Source organism: Crinia signifera, unplaced genomic scaffold (assembly GCF_055691185.1).
Source record: "Crinia signifera unplaced genomic scaffold, ASM5569118v1 HAP2_SCAFFOLD_242, whole genome shotgun sequence".
NCBI lineage: Eukaryota > Metazoa > Chordata > Amphibia > Anura > Myobatrachidae > Crinia > Crinia signifera.
Window position 1 is genome coordinate 86346 of NW_028142135.1, and position 20937 is coordinate 107282.

General features: G+C 47.4%; 1 long non-coding RNA gene across 1 annotated transcript in view; it reads right to left on the reverse strand.

The window, feature by feature from the left end:
* The window catches only part of LOC146054520 (uncharacterized), a 55745-nt gene extending 44542 nt beyond the window's left edge, over window positions 1-11203 (reverse strand). The window contains exon 1 of the long non-coding RNA XR_014468213.1: window positions 10990-11203. This is a non-coding gene — a long non-coding RNA (uncharacterized LOC146054520). The remainder of the gene's footprint in view (window positions 1-10989) is intronic.
* Between the last annotated feature and the right edge of the window lie 9734 nt (window positions 11204-20937).

The window sequence follows — 20937 nt, forward strand, 5'->3', positions numbered from 1 at the left end:
GAGAGAGAGAGGGTGAGGCGAGAGAGAGAGAGAGAGAGAGAGAGAGGCTTAGCCGGCAGGAAGAGCTGACAGCCACTGCTAGCAGAGAGCAGCTTAGCGTTGTGGCGGGGGGGGGGGGATTTGTCACTTTAAAGAGCTGCCATGCCGCTCACTTCTCAGGACTTCAGCAGTGGTAACAGCATGGGGGACGGTGGCGGGCTACATCTGTAACAACAGACACACAGCTTTCAGCAGAGAGCTCATCAGCGTTTCAGTGCATGCAGGGGGGGCGGATGAGAAAGTTTGCAACGGGGTGTCAGCGCACCAGGGGGGCAGCGGAAGGGCGCAAAGTCCCAGACACAAAAAGGGCAGGAACACTAATTTCTGTGTCCTACGGATGACAGAAGGAGGGTGATATGGTCAGATGTATCTGCCTTCACCGTGGTTCGCAACAAGAAGATTTTGACCCAACTTGAATAACTCTGCAGCTCTTAAGGCCCCCATCTGCTAGGGTGGGGAATCGCCTGTGGTACCCCGCCAACTCACCCGGCAGCTGCTACGTTCAGTTCACAAATATTTCTACCCATGCATGTTCTTTATATAAACACCTCTTTCTACACTTTTATGAAAACTCTTCACTACTGTATAACCGCAGCTCACCGTTACCAATTCTAAACAGTCTCTTGTTACAGTACATCTTCAGTTGTGACACCTGTCAGTATCACACTGACCCCAGGGGTTAATAAACTGCTTTCTGTTCTACCCTGATACTAGTAAATCCCCTAAACTCCAATACTGCTCTAAAACAAACAGTCATATTTATTGTGGGTTTTATTACTGTTTTAATTCAGCTCATCCTGGAAAAGGATTTGTGGCATTGAGAAAACCTCTGCGAGTATTTATAACAGTGTCTTGAGAATAAAACATTAATCTGGTCATGTAATTATAAATATGGTCAAAATAATAGGCAAAATCAGTGCTGGTGGCTGCCAATCGTAAAATATGTGATAACAGAAGTGAATCACTTGCCTCACCACATAATTACTTTTAAGTACGATATAAACAATCAACTAAATATATATTTTTTTGGCATTTTTCAATAAAGAAACTTTTAGCCTAGTGCTGCTGTGAAAAAAATTCTGATACTCTCTCTAGGTCTGTGGGTCCCAACCTCGGTCCTCAGGACCCTCCAACAGTCTGCGTTTTCCAGGTCACCCGGCAGGTGCACTCATTATTCACTGACACATTTTAAAAGATCACAGGTGGAGCAAAGTATTTCACCTGTGATCCTGCATGGAGGCCTGGAAAATGTACACTGTTGGGGAGTCCTGATGACCGAGGTTGAGAACCACTGCTCTTGGGTGTTGGGATTTAAAAAAAGTTTGGGAACCACTGTCCTACGCCATACTAGAAAGATGTACCGAAAAAGTTACTTGCAGCCAATCAAGCAGGTCTGAATCACCCTCTACATTTAGTTTTCTGTACTGTTGCTGGAAGTCTGCATACTTTTATTCAGGCAATGTATGGTTCTATCTATATGATGCTTTGAAATAAAAATCATTCTTTCAAAAAAAAAAACCTTTCAAAAATTCTATAGACTTAATGTTCTATAGAAATATCTCACAAGAAGCATTTAGGCATAGACACGCCCATAGGTTTATTTATTTATTAACAGTTTCTTATATAGCGCACACATATTTCACAGCGCTTTACAGAGAATACTTGAACATTCACATCAGTCCCTGCCCCAGTGGAGCTTACAATCTAATCCCTACCACACACACACACATTCCAGGGTTAATTTTGTTGGAAGCCAATTAACCTACCAGTATATTTTTGGATTGTGGGAGGAAACTGGAGTACCAGGAGGAAACCCACGCAAGTATGGGGAGAATATACAAACTCCACACAGTTAGAGCCATGGTGGGAATCGAACCCATTACCTCAGTGCTGTGAGGCAGTAATGCTAACCATTACACCATCCGTACTGCTCCATGTGGAGTTAGACACGCCCTTTGGGCACTGTGTGACACGCCCCTTACAAAGGCGCTTGGCGCATCCTACTGTAATTTTCCTGACTGTAGTTTTCAATTGGAGGGAAGTATGTTGTAACCACAAAGAAAAGTGATCTACATCAGATTCATAGACTAGTTAATAGTACCCCTTTTATACCAAAAACGCCAGGTCGCATCCGGGTTTTTGATCCCTGCTTCAAGCCGGGTGTGACCCTGCGTTTGCACCGTTTTACACCACTGTCGCATCCCCCCTGCCGCTTGGAGATTATAGTAGGTTTTTTATACAAGCGCTGGAAGGGTAAGGGAGGGTGGGTACCGTAGTTGGAGTACAAAAACAGATATACTGATAGGAGCAGTAAGATGAGTAAGTAGAATAAAGGTAAAATAAATAAAACCAGAAGAAAAAAATAAAATAAAAATAAATGAAAATAAAAATAAATATAAAAATAAAAATAAAAGTAAAAATAATAACCAAATAATTAAAACCAAAATCAAAGTAAATAAAAATAAAAAAAATAAATAAATACAAAATAACAATAAAATAAAATAAAAATAAAAATAAAATATAACTAAAAATAAAAATAAAAATATGCGACAAATTAAATGTTTACACTCCTTTTTGGAGTTGGTAGAAGCAGTCCAGTAATAGGAGAGAGTAGTGGAGCGTGAGACTAGCTTACCCTGCACTAAGATATGTACTGCCGCAAGACGCAGGCTAAGTACAGTTCTGCCGGAGTTCCGGAGTTTTTTCTACAAGTGACGTCACCTGCCGGCTTTTACCTTGCGCTTGTAGCGGCACTGGCGGGCGGCTAGCTCTATGTCTCCTTCTCCGTCTGGGGGGCTTCCTGGTTCATCCAACGCGTTTCACACATCAGTGCTTTGTCAAGGACATCCTTGGCAGTACATATCTTAGTGCAGGGTAAGCTAGTCTCACGCTCCACTACTCTCTCCTATTACTGGACTGCTTCTACCAACTCCAAAAAGGAGTGTAAACATTTAATTGGTCGCATATTTTTATTTTTATTTTTAGTTATATTTTATTTTTATTTTTATTTTATTTTATTGTTATTTTGTATTTATTTATTTTTTTTATTTTTATTTACTTTGATTTTGGTTTTAATTATTTGGTTATTATTTTTACTTTTATTTTTATATTTATTTTTATTTTTATTTTCATTTATTTTTTTTATTTTTTTTCTTCTGGTTTTATTTATTTTACCTTTATTCTACTTACTCATCTTACTGCTCCTATCAGTATATCTGTTTTTGTACTCCAACTACGGTACCCACCCTCCCTTACCCTTCCAGCGCTTGTATAAAAAACCTACTATTTTTCTACTGCCCTTACATATCAAGCTGCTCTATACCTTGTAGCGCAATTCTACTAAAAGGAATTTATTCCTTTTTTCCACATCCGCTTGGAGATTATGTCATCTCCGATCGCCGCCGCCAGGACCCGGAATGCTGCGCTGGGGGCAAGCCCAGCACTAAGGTAATCTGCTGGGCTGCCCCCAGCCCCCGTCCACCCCTTGTCCGGGAGGTGAATGGATGCCGCTCACAGGCATCCATTCACCTCCTCTGCTACTGCTGTCTGCAGGGTATAGCAGACAGCAGTGCAGGCTGCCTGTGCCCCCCTTCCCCGTCCAACCTGCGGACACTGCACCGCGCCCCCCCGGGGTGGCCCTTTCGGACCGCACCAGACTCGGCTGAAATGATGCGGAGGGGTTACAATGCCTTTTGTTATATTTATTGTGGCACAAACACTCTGGGAAACTGTATATAGGAAAGTAGTGTATGGCGGCGGATGCTGGGAGTAGTAGTATAAGAACTGATAGTGTTAGCAATATGGTCGTATCGTTCATTAGACCCCACCTACTGTATGTGATAGCCAAAACTGGCTTACGCTCTAGAGCAGGCATGTACAACCTGCGGCCTTCTAGCTCCTGTGAAACTACACATCCCAGCATGTCGCTGAAACAGACACGGCCATTTTCATTGGCAATTGGAATCATTATATAAGGCTTGCTAATGTAATTTAGCAGAGAATTTCACCAACCAATTTTTTTTTTATTTTTTTTTTTGACAGCTGTATCCACCCAGAAAGCTACGAGCTCTCCTTAAACAGAACATTATTCCTGGTTAAAGTACCAACATCGGAGTGTACAAATTGGTTGTTTTTATTCTTGTGCCCTGCCAATTGCAGGGAAAAGGTAATAAACAATGGTAGCCTGGGTGATGCTCACACAAAAAGAACGATTTTGCTTAAACCATCCTGATTCTTAAAATGTCTGTAATTTTTTTAAATAGTCCAGACACCCAGTCGTTTGGCTATGTGCTTTGTACCAAACAGTACTCTCACACAGGTACTAGCTCTGTATGTGTACCCAGTACAGATACAAGCCTTGTACTTTGGTGTACCCAACTTGGCCTCCGAGTGAGGCAGAGACCTGTGTCACATGTAACCTCAGCATAGCATGTGACACAACACAGTAACAGCACAGCAAGAGCTGTAGGCTTTCCTCTGTATGTGTACACTGTAGCCTGTCCTCAGAGTAAGGCAGTGACCTATGTGTCACTTGTAATCTCAGCATAACATGTGGTACAACACTAACAGCAGAGCAAGAGCTGTGGACACTAACAGCACAGCAAGAGCTGTGGCTGCTGCTGCCCTTGGTATGTGTACACTGTATCTGTACACTGTAGCCTGGCCTCAGAGGAAGGCAGTGGCCTCTGTGTCACCTGTAATGGCAGCCGAGCATGTGTACTGACAGCCCAGCAAGAGATGTGGCTGCTGCTGCTGCCCTCAGTATGTGTACACTGTATCTGTACACTGTAGCCTGGCCTCAGAGTAAGGCAGTGACCTCTGTGTCACCTGTAATGGCAGCATAGCATGTGTACTGACAGCACTGCAAGAGTCTGTGCAGTGTGCACTGTATCTTACAATGTAACAAAACTGCAAGAGCTGAAGCTGCCCTTGTCCTCTGTATGACCCTGCTGTCTGCAAACTCTTCCCCCAAATCTGCATGTCCACTCTGACTCTGTAATAATGCTAGGGACACCATCTCTTTCTGTAAGAAATGAGGGGTACAAGGCAAAGAGACACTTGTAAGGCTTGCAAGCAGAGGCTACATAAAAATCTCCCCTTGTGGCCTCTGAGGACAAAGGGGACATCACCTCAGTGATCTGAGGAGGCCAGAAAGGGCTATCCCTATGGGATGATAACCCAGGGTTAGATGCTGTCTATCACAGTGTTCTCAGATAACAGTGTAAACTGAGTTGTACCTTTCATGCAGGTTACTCTCTGCAGAGCTCTGGAGATTTCACCTGCCAATATACAGTATATACGTATACACTACACACACACAGAGAGAGAGAGAGAGAGAGTAGGTATAGGTAACCAGAGATAGAATCACTGGACAGGAGAGACAGTATAAGGAGATGAGCTGCCACAGGCCATAAACAACACCATGGTATATAACACAGGGGTGCTATGACCTAATTTACATACAGCCCAATACTGTCCTACCATGCTCTAAACCCCACTGTCTGATATCCCAGAACTTGGGGGAGCAGCTGCAGCCATAGATGCAGTTACTGGGAGACTAGGACATGCTGGAGCACAGGACTCCCTAGCAGCAGCAGTCAGGAGCCTCCAGCAGCATGCATGGGGGCCAAGCATATTAAAATGGCCGCCCAATCTGCGTTTTAGCTGGGGAAGCACCTGGTCACTGGGAGCAAACCCCGCTGTACGCTCCCCACCCGGTTAGCTCCGAGTAGGGATCGTGACGCAAGCTGCATCACTCTGGGACAGAGGTCTCAGGAGCCGGGGACCCTGGCGCAAACCGCAAGCAGTGGCGATGGGGTCCCCCCGGCAGCTTCTATGGCGCGCTTTTCAGGAAAAAGACGCGCTGTTTACACCGCCCATTGCCCGGACTCCCCTGCTAGCGGGGAGCCGGGATATACATACCCTGCCTGCTGGCCGGCGGCGGTGAGGCTGTGCGGACTGAGGCGCGGCCGCATGCAGCGGCGTCCAGTCACTCTGGGACGGCGGTCCCAGGAGCCGGGGACCCCCGCGCAGACCGCGAGCAGTGGCGCTGGGGTCCCCCCGGCAGCTCCCGCGACGCAGACAGGCAGTCGGCAGAAGCTGCCTGTCTGTCCTCAATGTTAAAAGGTGTAAAAACAAACATAAATGAAATAAAAATGTCTATTTGCCCTAAGAGGACAAAACTGTTGCACCCAGCTCCCCGGGCACATTCTAAGACTGCCTGGGATGGGGAAGTAGAGGGGAGGAGTCAGCCACACTTGTAAATTTCTTAAAGTGCCCATGCTCCTAGTGGTCGCCCTCTATTCCCCACTGTAACTCCAGTGCCACCTAGTGGATGAAGGAGAAAACTCTTCACTACTGTATAACCGCAGCTCACCGTTACCAATTCTAAACAGTCTCTTGTTACAGTACATCTTCAGTTGTGACACCTGTCAGTATCACACTGACCCCAGGGGTTAATAAACTGCTTTCTGTTCTACCCTGATACTAGTAAATCCCCTAAACTCCAATACTGCTCTAAAACAAACAGTCATATTTATTGTGGGTTTTATTACTGTTTTAATTCAGCTCATCCTGGAAAAGGATTTGTGGCATTGAGAAAACCTCTGCGAGTATTTATAACAGTGTCTTGAGAATAAAACATTAATCTGGTCATGTAATTATAATTATGGTCAAAATAATAGGCAAAATCAGTGCTGGTGGCTGCCAATCGTAAAATATGTGATAACAGAAGTGAATCACTTGCCTCACCACATAATTACTTTTAAGTACGATATAAACAATCAACTAAATATATATTTTTTTGGCATTTTTCAATAAAGAAACTTTTAGCCTAGTGCTGCTGTGAAAAAAATTCTGATACTCTCTCTAGGTCTGTGGGTCCCAACCTCGGTCCTCAGGACCCCCAACAGTCTGCGTTTTCCAGGTCACCCGGCAGGTGCACTCATTATTCACTGACACATTTTAAAAGATCACAGGTGGAGCAAAGTATTTCACCTGTGATCCTGCATGGAGGCCTGGAAAATGTACACTGTTGGGGAGTCCTGATGACCGAGGTTGAGAACCACTGCTCTTGGGTGTTGGGATTTAAAAAAAGTTTGGGAACCACTGTCCTATGCCATACTAGAAAGATGTACCGAAAAAGTTACTTGCAGCCAATCAAGCAGGTCTGAATCACCCTCTACATTTAGTTTTCTGTACTGTTGCTGGAAGTCTGCATACTTTTATTCAGGCAATGTATGGTTCTATCTATATGATGCTTTGAAATCAAAATCATTCTTTAAAAAAAAAAAAAAACCTTTCAAAAATTCTATAGACTTAATGTTCTATAGAAATATCTCACAAGAAGCATTTAGGCATAGACACGCCCATAGGTTTATTTATTTATTAACAGTTTCTTATATAGCACACACATATTTCACAGCGCTTTACAGAGAATACTTGAACATTCACATCAGTCCCTGCCCCAGTGGAGCTTACAATCTAATCCCTACCACACACACACACATTCCAGGGTTAATTTTGTTGGAAGCCAATTAACCTACCAGTATATTTTTGGATTGTGGGAGGAAACTGGAGTACCAGGAGGAAACCCACGCAAGTATGGGGAGAATATACAAACTCCACACAGTTAGAGCCATGGTGGGAATCGAACCCATTACCTCAGTGCTGTGAGGCAGTAATGCTAACCATTACACCATCCGTACTGCTCCATGTGGAGTTAGACACGCCCTTTGGGCACTGTGTGACACGCCCCTTACAAAGGCGCTTGGCGCATCCTACTGTAATTTTCCTGACTGTAGTTTTCAATTGGAGGGAAGTATGTTGTAACCACAAAGAAAAGTGATCTACATCAGATTCATAGACTTGTTAATAGTACCCCTTTTATACCAAAAACGCCAGGTCGCATCTGGGTTTTTGATCCCTGCTTCAAGCCGGGTGTGACCCTGCGTTTGCACCCTTTTACACCACTGTCGCATCCCCCCTGCCGCTTGGAGATTATGTCATCTCCGATCGCCGCCGCCAGCGCTGGGGGCAAGCCCAGCACTAAGGTAATCTGCTGGGCTGCCGCTAGCCCCCGTCCACCCCTTGTCCGGGAGGTGAATGGATGCCGCTCACAGGCATCCATTCACCTCCTCTGCTACTGCTGTCTGCAGGGTATAGCAGACAGCAGTGCAGGCTGCCTGTGACCCCCCCCCCCCCCCCCCCAACCTGCGGACACTGCACCGCGCCCCCCCCCGGGTGGCCCTTTGGGACCGCACCCGACTCGGCTGAAATGATGCGGAGGGGTTACAATGCCTTTTGTTATATTTATTGTGGCACAAACACTCTGGGAAACTGTATATAGGAAAGTAGTGTATGGCGGCGGATGCTGGGAGTAGTAGTATAAGAACTGATAGTGTTAGCAATATGGTCGTATCGTTCATTAGACCCCACCTACTGTATGTGACTGCCAAAACTGGCTTACGCTCTAGAGCAGGCATGTACAACCTGCGGCCTTCTAGCTCCTGTGAAACTACACATCCCAGCATGCCTTGCCATAGTTTTAGCACTCGCTAATAGCAAAACTATGGCAAGGCATGATGGGACTTGTAGTTTCGCAACAGCCGGAGGGCCGCAGGTTGGACATGACTGCCCTAGAACAGTGGTTCCCAACCCTGGTCCTCAAGTACCCCCAACAGTGCACATTTTCCAGGTCTCCACACAGAATCACAAGTGATATAATTAGCTCCACCTGTGGATCTTTTAAAATGTGTCTGAATAATGAGTGCACCTGCTGGGTGACCTGGAAAACGTGCACTGTTGGGGGTACTTGAGGACCACGGTTGGGAACCACTGCCCTAGAATGTCATGTGCATGATCTAGGGATCCATCGTCTTGGACAGAGATAAAAGAAGAAGATTAAGAAGCATTTAGAGCAGTTTCTGTTGTTTTACAGCTGCGCTAGCATAATGCCGGGAGATGATTGCTTGGTTCTTTGTCAATATCCTCTCTGGGAGAAGCAACCGCAGGCCGCTTTCAGGGGGTGTGGCGGAACAGACTCAACATTAGACCCCGCCCCCAGCCAACTTATACTGTAATTTGGCTTCTAATTGTGGTTTTACCTAACATTTACTGACTACCGGTACTCTGACAAGGGAGCGAGCGCAAAGAAGCCCCGTGCAGGTTCGGTGGCTCATCGGGCATTTAGCAGTCGGGATTCCAATGTCGGTATAGTGACTGTCGGGGGGCATCCGGCTCTTGTTATCATCTTTGTGCTTAATTCAATCTTATCCTCATGTATGTAACCCGAGAATGGGAGGTTTATCAGCTGCATCATTATTTCTCTTTCCTCCACTAGGTGACACTGGAGAGTTACAGTGGGGAATAGAAGGGTGACCACAGGGCACTTTAGAATAAATTAACAGTGACTAACTCCTCCCCTTCTACTTCCTCTCCTAGGCAGTCTTAGCATGTGCCCTGCGGGAGCTGGGCGCATTGTTAGCTCACTCTTGGGCTTTTCTAATTTTTTCTTTATTTTTCCGGATTTTTAAGATCTACACAGGCAGATAGTCCCTGTCCCTATCTGCCTGCGACGAGGGCGCTGTTGAGGGACCGGTTGCAGCTGCTTGCAGCTTGCCTCCGGAACCTGGCTGACAGAACCACCGTTCCGGGGTCCCCGGCGCCGCTGCATGCAGCGCGCCTCGCGGACCGCAAGCCTCGGCGCGTACAGCAGCTACAGGGGTAAGTATGCCCCCGGGTCCCTGTTAGCAGGGAACCAGGTGGGATTGCTCTAAAAGCGCGTCTCAGTACTTTGAGAGTACAGCGCGGCTCAGTTCTGTGAGAGTACAGCGCGGTCAGACAGGCAGGTAGCACCCTGCCCTACCTGCCTGCAAGGGGACCACAGTAACAGAGAATCCGGTCGCCGCTGCATGCAGCGTGCCTCGCGGACTTCCTTCAGCCACAAGCATGGCAGGGATACGTATACCCTGGCTCCCCACTAGCGGGGTAGCCAGGTAGATGCATTGGCGGTTTATCCAGCTGCAACTATAGCATAATAATAGAGTACAGTATTTTATTTTCTTTGTATACTCTATTATTATGCTATAGTTGCAGCTGGATACCAGCATTAAGATCTCCAAGGGATCCATTTGCACACTTTTGTACAGTTTGTCAGTAAGACCGCTATCCGGAGTGAAAACTTACATTCACTATCCATTTACCTAAGGGTATGTACATTCTCAGTATTGAAAAAGTAACTACTTAATTGTGTATATACTAAATTAGTAATATGGCCTTTCTCCACCACCTAGAAAGTTACCCCTGAGGAAGTCATTTTTTTTGACGAAACGCCTTGGGAGTTTTTTCCTGATTATATCGATTCGACCAACTGACTGCATACAAGCAAAAATGTTTTTACTTTGTTTTTAAATTAATTGTATTAAATACTGTTGTACAGTGACCAATCGATATATTTTCTTGATCCTTCTGGTGGTGGATCTCCATAAAATAGTGGCGCGTCTTCTATCTTTTTTCTTCTATTCCCCACTTCCCCTGCTAACAGGGGGGACTGACAGAGTGCTGCCCAATCTACTTTATCTAGCGCATTGAAAGGGTACCCCACTCTTTGTTCTATATATATATATATATATATATATATATATCCGGAAGGGCCGTCACTCTGGACTGAAGTGAGCTGAGATGTGTAGCTTGCCCCGGTGCCAGCTTTCAGAGGGCAGCCACAATGAACTGCCCACAGAATACTATGACGAAATGAATGGGCACTCGAGGACTCACAAATGCTGGTGAAATCAAAAGGCCGTGTTTATTCCATAAGTGGTCTTACAGGCGTCAACGTTTCGGGGGCCGGACCCCCGTCGTCAGGACAAAATGCAGACAGGGTGAAGTACAGAATAAAGTGCAAGTGCATGGGTATTTATAAGACATGTTAACAAATAGGCGCTAACTTACCCCCTCCCTGTAGCCGTCCCCCACGAGCATCCACAGGCCGGTTTCCGGAGTACTGCGCACAGCAGTGACGTCACCACGTTCGGCGGCGTCCAGCTGACCGCGCGTCATCACGGTCGTCATCCCGCGGTGACGTGGGTGGGCTGGGAAAGAGATTGCAGCTCACATTAGCATGAATACAAGTATCGTGCTACAGAAGTCATAAAGCAACAAAGGCATCCATACATACACAAAACTTCAGAGGATGCAAGTGAATAAAAAATGCAAAAAAACAAGTGGACATGACCATATTATGACTACATAGTGACATCTAGTGGCTAAAAATGAGAAGACATATATAATAAAAAACGAACATTTAAAAAGGGTATACGTATAAAAAGATAACTGCGTGCGGCCCCGAATTGGAGCCGTACTGGGCAAAAGTCAAAGTGCATATGCTGGGTGAGGTGCAAACCCTATGGCGTGAGTAGTTTAAATGCAATCTGAGTCCCTGCTGGGTATCTATAATAAGCAAAAACAGCCCTGTGTGGGGTGATGCAGCCAGCATCACTGTATGCGCATAGCACCAGAAGCCAGAAATTGCAACAACAGAATGCCAGCATCTTGTATATTATATGTTATCCTGGTGTGTCACCTGGACACCGATAAGGCTGGGGGACTGGTGTCACACAGTGGGATGACAAGTACCTTTAACAAGGGGGAGAGAAAAGGAAGAAGGAAGACATGATTGTGTGTTAGTGGACCAAAATGGTTACAAAAAATTATGTAGGCCAAGTGTGTCATTAAGGCCTTTAGGGTGTAGTGTGTCCATTTTGTAAATCCACTTGGACTCAAGCTGCAGAAGCTGTTTGGAACGGTTGCCACCCCGTATGTGTACCGGCACGTGGTCTATGATCTTATATTTGATCATTGCCATGTTATGTTTGGCCTTGGCGAAATGCCTGGTCACTGGTTGCTCCCCTGAGCCAGAATGAAGGGCTGCCCGTATGGCACAATCGGTCTTGCCGATGTAATGTATTCCACATGGACAATAAATGATGTAGATAACAAATTTAGTCGTGCACGTGAGGGGCCATCTGATTTAAAAAAAATTTACCCGTATAGAGATGTGCAACTTCGGTGCAAGCTGTCACGAAGCTGCATGTTGTGCAGCCTAGGCACCGGTAACAGCCCATTCTGGTGGGTCTGATTTGTCTAGAAGGGGTGTCAAAATTTGTAATCTCGGTCTTGACCAATAGGTCCTTCAAGTTTGGGCCGCGCTTGTAGCTCGGCATCAGCTTGGTGTCTTTGAACACCGGTAGCTCGGGATCCGAACGCACAATTTTCCACCAGTTTTTTACTCTGCTGGTGGTTTCTCGGCTGGCAGAGCTAAAGTCATTAACCCATGGAATACATGGCTTTATGACTTTAGGTGTTGCACCTGTGATAAGAGTGATGCGCTCACACGCCAGAGCCCTGGCCTTGGCTTTAAGTAGGCCCTGTCTGGGGTAGCCTCTGTCCTCGAACTTCTGCTGCATGATGTCCAGTTGGTGATGGGTTTCAGAGTCGGTATCAGTGATCCTGCATACTCTCAAAAACTGAGTATGGGAGACTCTCCACCGTGTTGCCTGGGTGCGAGCTGTTGTGTCTAAGTATAGTATTGCGATCTGTCGGTTTAGCATACAAAGAAGTGTGTGTAAATCCCAAAAATACAAATGTGTAAAAAATAGGCGTATTTCTGCCTACGAATCCATTTTGGTACATTTCCCCCGATGTATACATAGTATATATATATACACGCTATACTGCTGTTCTGTTCTCAAAGACAACATGAAGCATATATATCACTTGTGGAGCCGATATTTATGGTACAACACGCCCCTGTAATTCTCACATTCATAGAGATCCCACAGCACATCTCCCCCATGTGTTAGAGCCTGACATCTCCGATTTACAAACATGATCATTAGCGATCAGTTTGACCATGTTATTATTGTATACAGAGATCCATATGTAACACACCCGTCCGGATCCCTGTGTTAACACCATACAATTGTCACGCTAGATGCGGTGACATCTTCTTCACATCACTTCTTAAACATTGCTCGGGCAGTAGTCCCGTGGCATCTGAAATTTACACTTCAAACTTGCACCATTTTTTAACATTGTTTTACTGTTTTAATGTAGGTTATTTATGTTCCATTTATGTGTTGTTATAGGCAGAAGCCAAACCCGGATCCTGGAGCAGAGGTTGTCATACAGAAGTGGGCGATACGGTGGGGTCACCATAGCAACCCATCTACAACAGAGGGGAGCGTGATGATGCAGTGAGGCTCCGCCCACTGACATCCGCCCGCACCGGAAGCCGCACTGGACGCAACCGGGACGCTCCACGTACGGGAATGGTGAGTATGCACATGCTGTATGTATTTAAATGTTTGCTGTGTCACCCGCACGCGTTGTACACCTTGACAAAGGGGTATCCAGTCCCCGAAACGTCGGTCACCTCCAATAAACACATTGTTAAGCCCACGGAGTGCCGCTGCCTGCTTGGATAATTCCTTAGATAGATAGATACCAGAAAGAACCCCCACTGGGGGAATAAACAGCACTCACCAGTCTGTAGTTCAATGGAGGTACAACCAGGAGGTAATCCAAAGTTTATTTTCTGCAAGAGAGATCTTCTGACGTTTCGGTCCCCGCTGGTACCTTTATCAAGGCAGCCACTGTGTCAAATAGTCGCAACTTAAATCTGTGTGGGAAGGGGGATATATAGCCTTTGAGTATAAAGAAACATAAAAATATATGATACAGCCAGTACAGGATATGGCGGGTGAGCCAGTGACAGGGACTATAGAGAGGTAGGGCAGGGGGATCAGAGGCGGTCCTGCAGCGATGCATAACCCACAACAGAGAGAGCCGGCACCGGGAAGGGTGATCCCTGGAGAGGACAAGGGCCTGTGCAGTGCTGTGAGCTGCTAACCTGTAAGGAGCGGAGGCTGCGCAGCTGTGAGACCAGGAATGGCGCCAGGAGAGCCAGGCTCCTCCACAAGTCCCCTACTGCTGCCACCTGCCAGAGGGAAGGGAACCGCGCTGCCCCCACTAGCTGCCAACCACAGGAGGAGCCCCAAACCCGGAGAGAACAGAATGATGTGTGCTGCCGAGGTGTCCTACATAGTGCCTGCCTGTGGAGGAGCCGAGAGGGTGAAGACTAGAACCTCAAGGAAGAAGGTGCTGAGGGGGTAAATTACCTGGGAGCACACCCAGCCGGAGGATTCTCCTGAAGTTGCTCTGAAGAAGATAGAGGACGCAGCAAGTGGAGACCAAGGTGCGCAGGCACCGCGGAGGACACCCGCTCTCGAGGAACCAGGACTGGAGGACATGCAAAGGACCCCTAGCTGGAGACCTGTAGAAGCCCCCTCAGTGGTGCGGAGCTGCCCCTAGAGATGCCTGCCCGAAAGTAAGTTAAGAACACGATGTAACATCAAGGACAGGAGCTGCTCAGAGGACAGGTGACAGCCCAGCGGAGGAGAGGATAGAGGAGGATCCCCAGCCTGATAGGAGCCGGGGGTGGAAGCAGAGGCCGACCCAGAACAGCACAACAGGCGGAGCAGAGGACGACCCAGCACCTCCTGCTGCAGGAGCCGAGGACACGGGACACAAGGCAGACGTCAGGCTCATGGCAGATGCTGTGCGGCTGTGGTACAGGTATATGTGCGCTGTTGTGTGTTTATGCTGGGCGTTATGGGTAATAGAGGAGGTTTCTTTTTTAGGATGTCGGTATGTGGTAGACTCGCTAGTTATAGGATGTGTAGTATGCTAGGGTTTGTGGTTATAGTGGATGTATTTGTGTATGCAGGGCACCATTTGCGGATGTACTAAAAGGATGATCACAAAAAGGGATGATCGGGATGATTGCCTGCAGTTCCTATTCGCACCACTAGATGTCACAATTTTTTTTACTTCAACTGAGAATTTGTATGTTGGACACTGGTTGTGTATCCTGGACAGTCGGTAGAATAGGTAATCAGCGCTCAGTATCATTCTGTGGAGTTTTCGTAGCTTCTTAAAAGAAGCTGTAAGCGCTGCACAGGGAGGCCAGGCAGCATCTCCCCTGTGCACAGTGAGCTGACAGGACGCGCTTCTGTCAGCTCCTGCTGTGCTAGCAGTGTGAGGATTCACTAATGAGAATCCTCACACTGTGCCTACCTAGCTAGTGTAAAAGTTAATAAAATAATAAAAACCCTAACTAACTCTACTCCTTCGGCTGCTCCGGCAGCCCTTTAGAATAGCACCCACTCCAGTGGGCACCTAACACGAACTGAGGAGTCTGGGATGCAGTAGGGGAGGAGCCTACCCTCCAAAAGCTTTAGGATAGGTGCCTGGCTCCTGCGGACCCTCCTACATCCCAATGTGAAGCTGTGTCACCAGGACCATTGAAAGAGAAAAGTATGTGCTGCACATACTTTTTGTACTTGCTTTTCATCGCATTGTATGCACAACGCATGTACAAGGATGAATGCGATGCGTGCTATTTAAGCTCAAAATGCACGCCCGCATCGAGACGTGTATGGGCACCTTAAGTCAGAGAGAACCTGAGAATTCTGACTGGGAAGTGCAATTAACAGGTCAGATGTGGACTGCTGCTTTGAAGTTGGATATCTCCATTTCCCCAGGGCCGATTTTAAAAATTCTGGTATCCCTGGAAAAAGGGGATCCTCAGCTATCAGAGTATGGCCCTTATACACCTGGGGCCCCAGAGCAAGTGCCCATTAAGCCCATACGAAAAGACCGCCCTGGTCCCGGTTCGCTGACGTCATCCGGGGGCGATTATGAAGTGTACACACGGGGGCGATAGGGGCTGAAATAGCTGGGAATATGGTTGCTGAGCGACCATATTGCCAGTGATTGGAGTGTGCACCAGCGATAAATCGCCGGGTGCGCGCTCCCGTTTTCACAAAACGGGACACTGGGCAATATGATTGCTAGCAATATATTGCCAGCGATCATATTGCCCCGTGTGTACGCACCTTTATTCCTAACAATTTTGCTGCACCCGTCATCTTGAAACGTGCACATGTCCCTTTGTTGATGAATTTACAAGACTGCCTAATTAGAGCAATAATTGATATTTGCGTGGAGATTAATAACAGTATTACAGACACACATGCTATGACCGATAACACACACGTAACAGACTTATTTTAATTTTTTTTCTAATGCACTTTATTTCACATTTATCACTTTTCACTTATGTTTTTAATATTTCGCTGTCCTTAATAAATGATTCAATAAACATCATGTTTTAGCCAATTCTCTGTTTCTTGGGTCACTTTATTAATGTACCTATAACATTAATCAGAACATTAATATATGCTAACCTAGATTGCCCCTTGTAGGAATACTTTATCTTTCTTTGCTTCCAAGTCTAATACATATTCCTGGGTGCGCCTCCCCCATTACCAATTGATACTTAATATAGTAATGCAGGGGTGAGATAGCTATACCAATTACAGGCCGTTCGGATTGATAGCCTCTATCTATTAACCTGTATCAGCGATATCAGATGGTCGACAGTCATCAGGTCGACATACTGCAAAGTCGACATGGGTCTAGGTCGACAGGTCATTAGGTCAACATGGTCTAGGTCGACTGGGTTTTTCACTGGATTTTTGGGGGGTTTTTTGAGCCGACATGTGCCGACAGGCGGAATTTCATGCCCTACCATCCACTAGCAAAATAGGTTAAGTGGTTCCGCGCTAACCTAATTTTTTTTTCAGCAGCTCCTATAAATTAATTAAGTAATGGATTGAAGAAAGAAGCGCTATTAAGAAAGAAGCGTCGTGATTTCATACTGAATCCTCGCTCCCTTACCACCTCCTTCTCTTCCGATTCCTCTCCTCTGCTTCCATCCTCCTTTCCTATGCTTCCCTCCTCCGCACCCCCTCTCCCCCTCCACTGCTCTTCTGCTCTCCCTTCTAACTCTTCCTCTACTCTGCTCCCCATCCTCCTCTGCCCCCCCTCCTCCTCACCTCCACTCCCCCTGTATAGGGTACATCTACCGGGGGTCACCCCCCCCCCTATATCAGCGGCACCATCCCTCAGCTACTGACGCAGCACCCGCACACGAGGTGTCCGCCATCCTCCCCCCCAGGTCCTTACCATTAACCTGTGCACCTCACTGGCGGCGGCATAAAAACCATCCCCCTCCTCAGGGGCCACGCAAATCTCCCTCATCTTGGGCCCCACTACACCCAGCTCCCCCCACATCACGGAGCTCACTGCACCGCCTGAACAGGAGCGCTTGGGCCCCCTGAATTAGCCCCACTGGGAACTGTGTGCTGAGGCGACTTTCTCCCCCTTGGGACCGGGCTCCACAAAGTCCACCCTGCTCTCGTTCCCTCTCCTCAATCCCCCCTCGCCAAAGCCACATATCAGAGCCTAATGTGACCGATGTAATTACACGGCTACCTCTCCGTGACGATAACAGCCTGCCTACCCTCATGTGAAAACACAACTGCTACAGGAGCCCCCACAGTGTCTGATCTCTATTTCCTTTCCACATATTTAAAACAGTGCCGACCACCGTCATGCCCCCAAAAAGGCCTAGGGAGGTCGCACCCACCAAGATCAACATGCCTGCTAGAAAATCCCCCCAACCTCAACCAAGCCCGCTGAAACAAGGGTACAACCACCCGAGTGCCCCACCAGAGCTCAGCCCCCCCTCTGGAATAGCAGGTATAGATGCGGAATCAGACGAACCGGTGACGGTGAAGTCATTATGCCAAGTCTTTTCAGCATTCCAGGCTGAATTGGCCAGAGACCTCAAACTGGCCATTCGGGAGGTTAAAACGGAACTAGTGGCAATTGGCGACAGAACAGACCACTTAGAGAAGAAGATGGAGGAATTGGTCACTTCCCACAACGCTCTCGTGTCGTCTTATGACCGCCAACAACTTGAGATGGACCAGTACAGAACCAAACTTGCCGATTTGGAGGACAGATCCAGAAGGAACAATATTAAAATCAGAGGCATCCCAGAATCGGTGACCAACGCTGAGCTTGAAGGTTATGCCACAGCACTGTTCCGTCGGCTCCTCCCCTCCGTTGACCCCAAGGATCTCCTCATCGATCGTATCCACCGCCTACCAAGACCCAAAACGATTTCAGCCGATTTACCCAAAGACACCCTGCTTCGGGTCCACTTCTTTACAGTGAAAGAACGCATACTGAAGGCGGCCCGTGACGCAAAACTATCAGATACACTAGGAGGCCTCCAAGTGTTCCAAGACCTCTCTCCCGCAACACTGGCCAGTAGAAGATCGTTTGCCCCTATTACCCTGGCGCTACGCAACCACGAGATCCGATACAGGTGGGGGTTCCCGGTGAAACTGATCATCACACATGAAGACACCACCTATACAATATCATCCCTGGATGCCGGGGTGAAACTTCTGCTAGAATGGGACATCTCCATCACTGCCCCCCAGGGGCAGAAGCGCCCACAACCTCTTCGCCAGGATTGGACTGACACTTGATGTCCCTCTCCCGACTTCCATTTTCTTTTCCTAATGACGGACTTCCCATGCCAGTGGACCTTCGCCACCTCCCCACTGCGGGTTGAGGCTTCAATGATAAGTATCACCTTTCATTATCTACCAATGGTGCAGGTCTCTGTGCACTGGGACTTTGCCGCTCACAGTTTGTAGCAGCACATTGTCAGTCTGCTTAAGGTTCCGTTACTTCCCTACAGTTTACTGTTCCCCACTGGCTGGGGAACATTTCCCTTATTACCACCCGTAGCCTTGACAGGAATTAACTACTGTTATAGCTGGTTTCCCCCCCTGAGTTCTCAGGTGGACTGTTATATTATATTTTATACGTTATGTTCTATATTTTATATTGCATGTTTTGTTTAGTTAAAAATGTCGTTATTGGAGGGGTGGCCAATCTCCCTCCGCTCTATAACCAGAGCCTCCAGGCCACCACCCCCAACCTCTTCTTATACTACTGCACGAAAATGTCTTTCCTTTCCCCTGCAGTAGTTGTGCGGGTCCTAGATACTGGACCCTTTGTTTTTCTTTTCCTATCCCTGCTCCTCCCCCCCTGTCGACATACTACCCCTCTCATGCTCCCTTCCCCCCCCCCCCTGGACTGCACTCCCGCTACCTACCCCCCTTACTCAGCGCCCCCCCCTCCATGGATGTATTCAAAACCTCCCTGCATTTTTTAACACTCTACCATGCCTAAGTTGCTCTCACTAAATGTCAAAGGGCTGAACTCCCCCCATAAGCGCAGAATGGCATTATCATACTTCCATAAACAGAAAGCTGACATTGTGGCCCTTCAGGAGACCCACTTTGCCTCCCCCCGACCACCCATATTTAGGGATACCAACTACCCGACTGCTTTCTATGCTAACGGACCCTTTAAACATAATGGTGTTGCTATTCTGTTTAACAGAAATACCCCCTTCACCTGCCACTCCCAGACGGCTGATAAAAACGGCAGGTATCTGATCCTAACCGGCCACTTAGAGGACAGACTTACGACAATAGTCTCTATCTATGCCCCCAACACGAACCAAGTGGCCTTCCTCCGTAAACTCCTTACCCTCATACAAAAAACCACAAAGGGCTCCCTGATATTACTGGGAGACTTTAACTTAGCACTAGACCCCCGCCTGGATAAATCCCATCTCCCCTCTAGCCACCAATCTCATACAGACAATCAATCGACAGCTTTCCGTAACCTCCTCTCAGAGTTTGACTTGTACGACACCTGGAGAATAACCTACCCCACAGGACGGGAATACACCTTCCACTCTCAAGTTCACAACACCTACTCGAGAATTGACTATATCCTCTGCGACAAGTGGTCCCTCCAACATTCCGTAGGAGTTGACATTCTCCCAATCACGTGGTCTGACCACGCTCCAGTGGTGTGGCATTGGAACTTTCATCCCTCCAGAATCCCCCCTAGGCCCTGGCGCCTGTTCCCCCATCTACTGTCTAACCCAGCGGCCAAAAGTACCATCCAAAAATCAATGGAGCTATATTTGTCCAACAATGAAACTACAGATACCTCGGTGATCAACCACTGGTGTGCTTTCAAAGCTGTCACAAGAGGGGCTGCTATTCAAGCGGGGGCAACTCTGAAGAGAAATGCCACCGCAACTCAAAAAGCCCTAGAGGCTAAATTAATGGAACTGGACGCCAAAAACAAAGTTGCCCCCTCTAAATCCCTGAAAGTAGAATTGGCTTCGATACGGAGCCAATTACAGAAAATGCTCCTTACCCGTACCCAATCGGCCTTAAACAGAATAAGACACAGGTTCTACCTAGCTAGCAACAGGTCGGGCAGAATGCTAGCCCGGAAGCTGCGCGCCCAGCACGCTAGAAACCGCATTAAATACATTACAGCCCCCAACAAAGAGAAAATACAGAACCCTAAAGATATAGCCAACCAGTTCGCAGATTACTATTCCAACCTATACAATCTCTCCAAAGACCCCTCCGCGCCACAGCCCACCCCTGCCTCTATCCATAGTTTCCTCAAGAACCTACACCTACCCTCTCTGACCCAGGACCAACTAGATCTCTTAAACGCCCCCTGGTCCCAATTAGAGGTCCAGTCGGTTATAAAGTCACTCCCGCGTAATAAAGCCCCTGGGCCAGATGGGTTCATTACAGAGTTTTATAAAACCTTTAGCGACTTGCTCTCCCCTTACCTCACTGACCTGTTCAACGAACTCTCCTCGCTCGGTCGCGCCCCCCCAGAACTGTTAGAAGCCAGAATTATTACCATTCCGAAGTCCGGTAAGAACCCTGCCTTGTGCCAAAACTATCGCCCTATAGCCCTCCTGAACAGTGATATCAAGATCTTCGCCAAACTAATGGCTTCCCGAATCAATCTCTATTTACCCTTGCTGATACACCCGGACCAGACAGGGTTTGTTCCGGGACGTCAGGC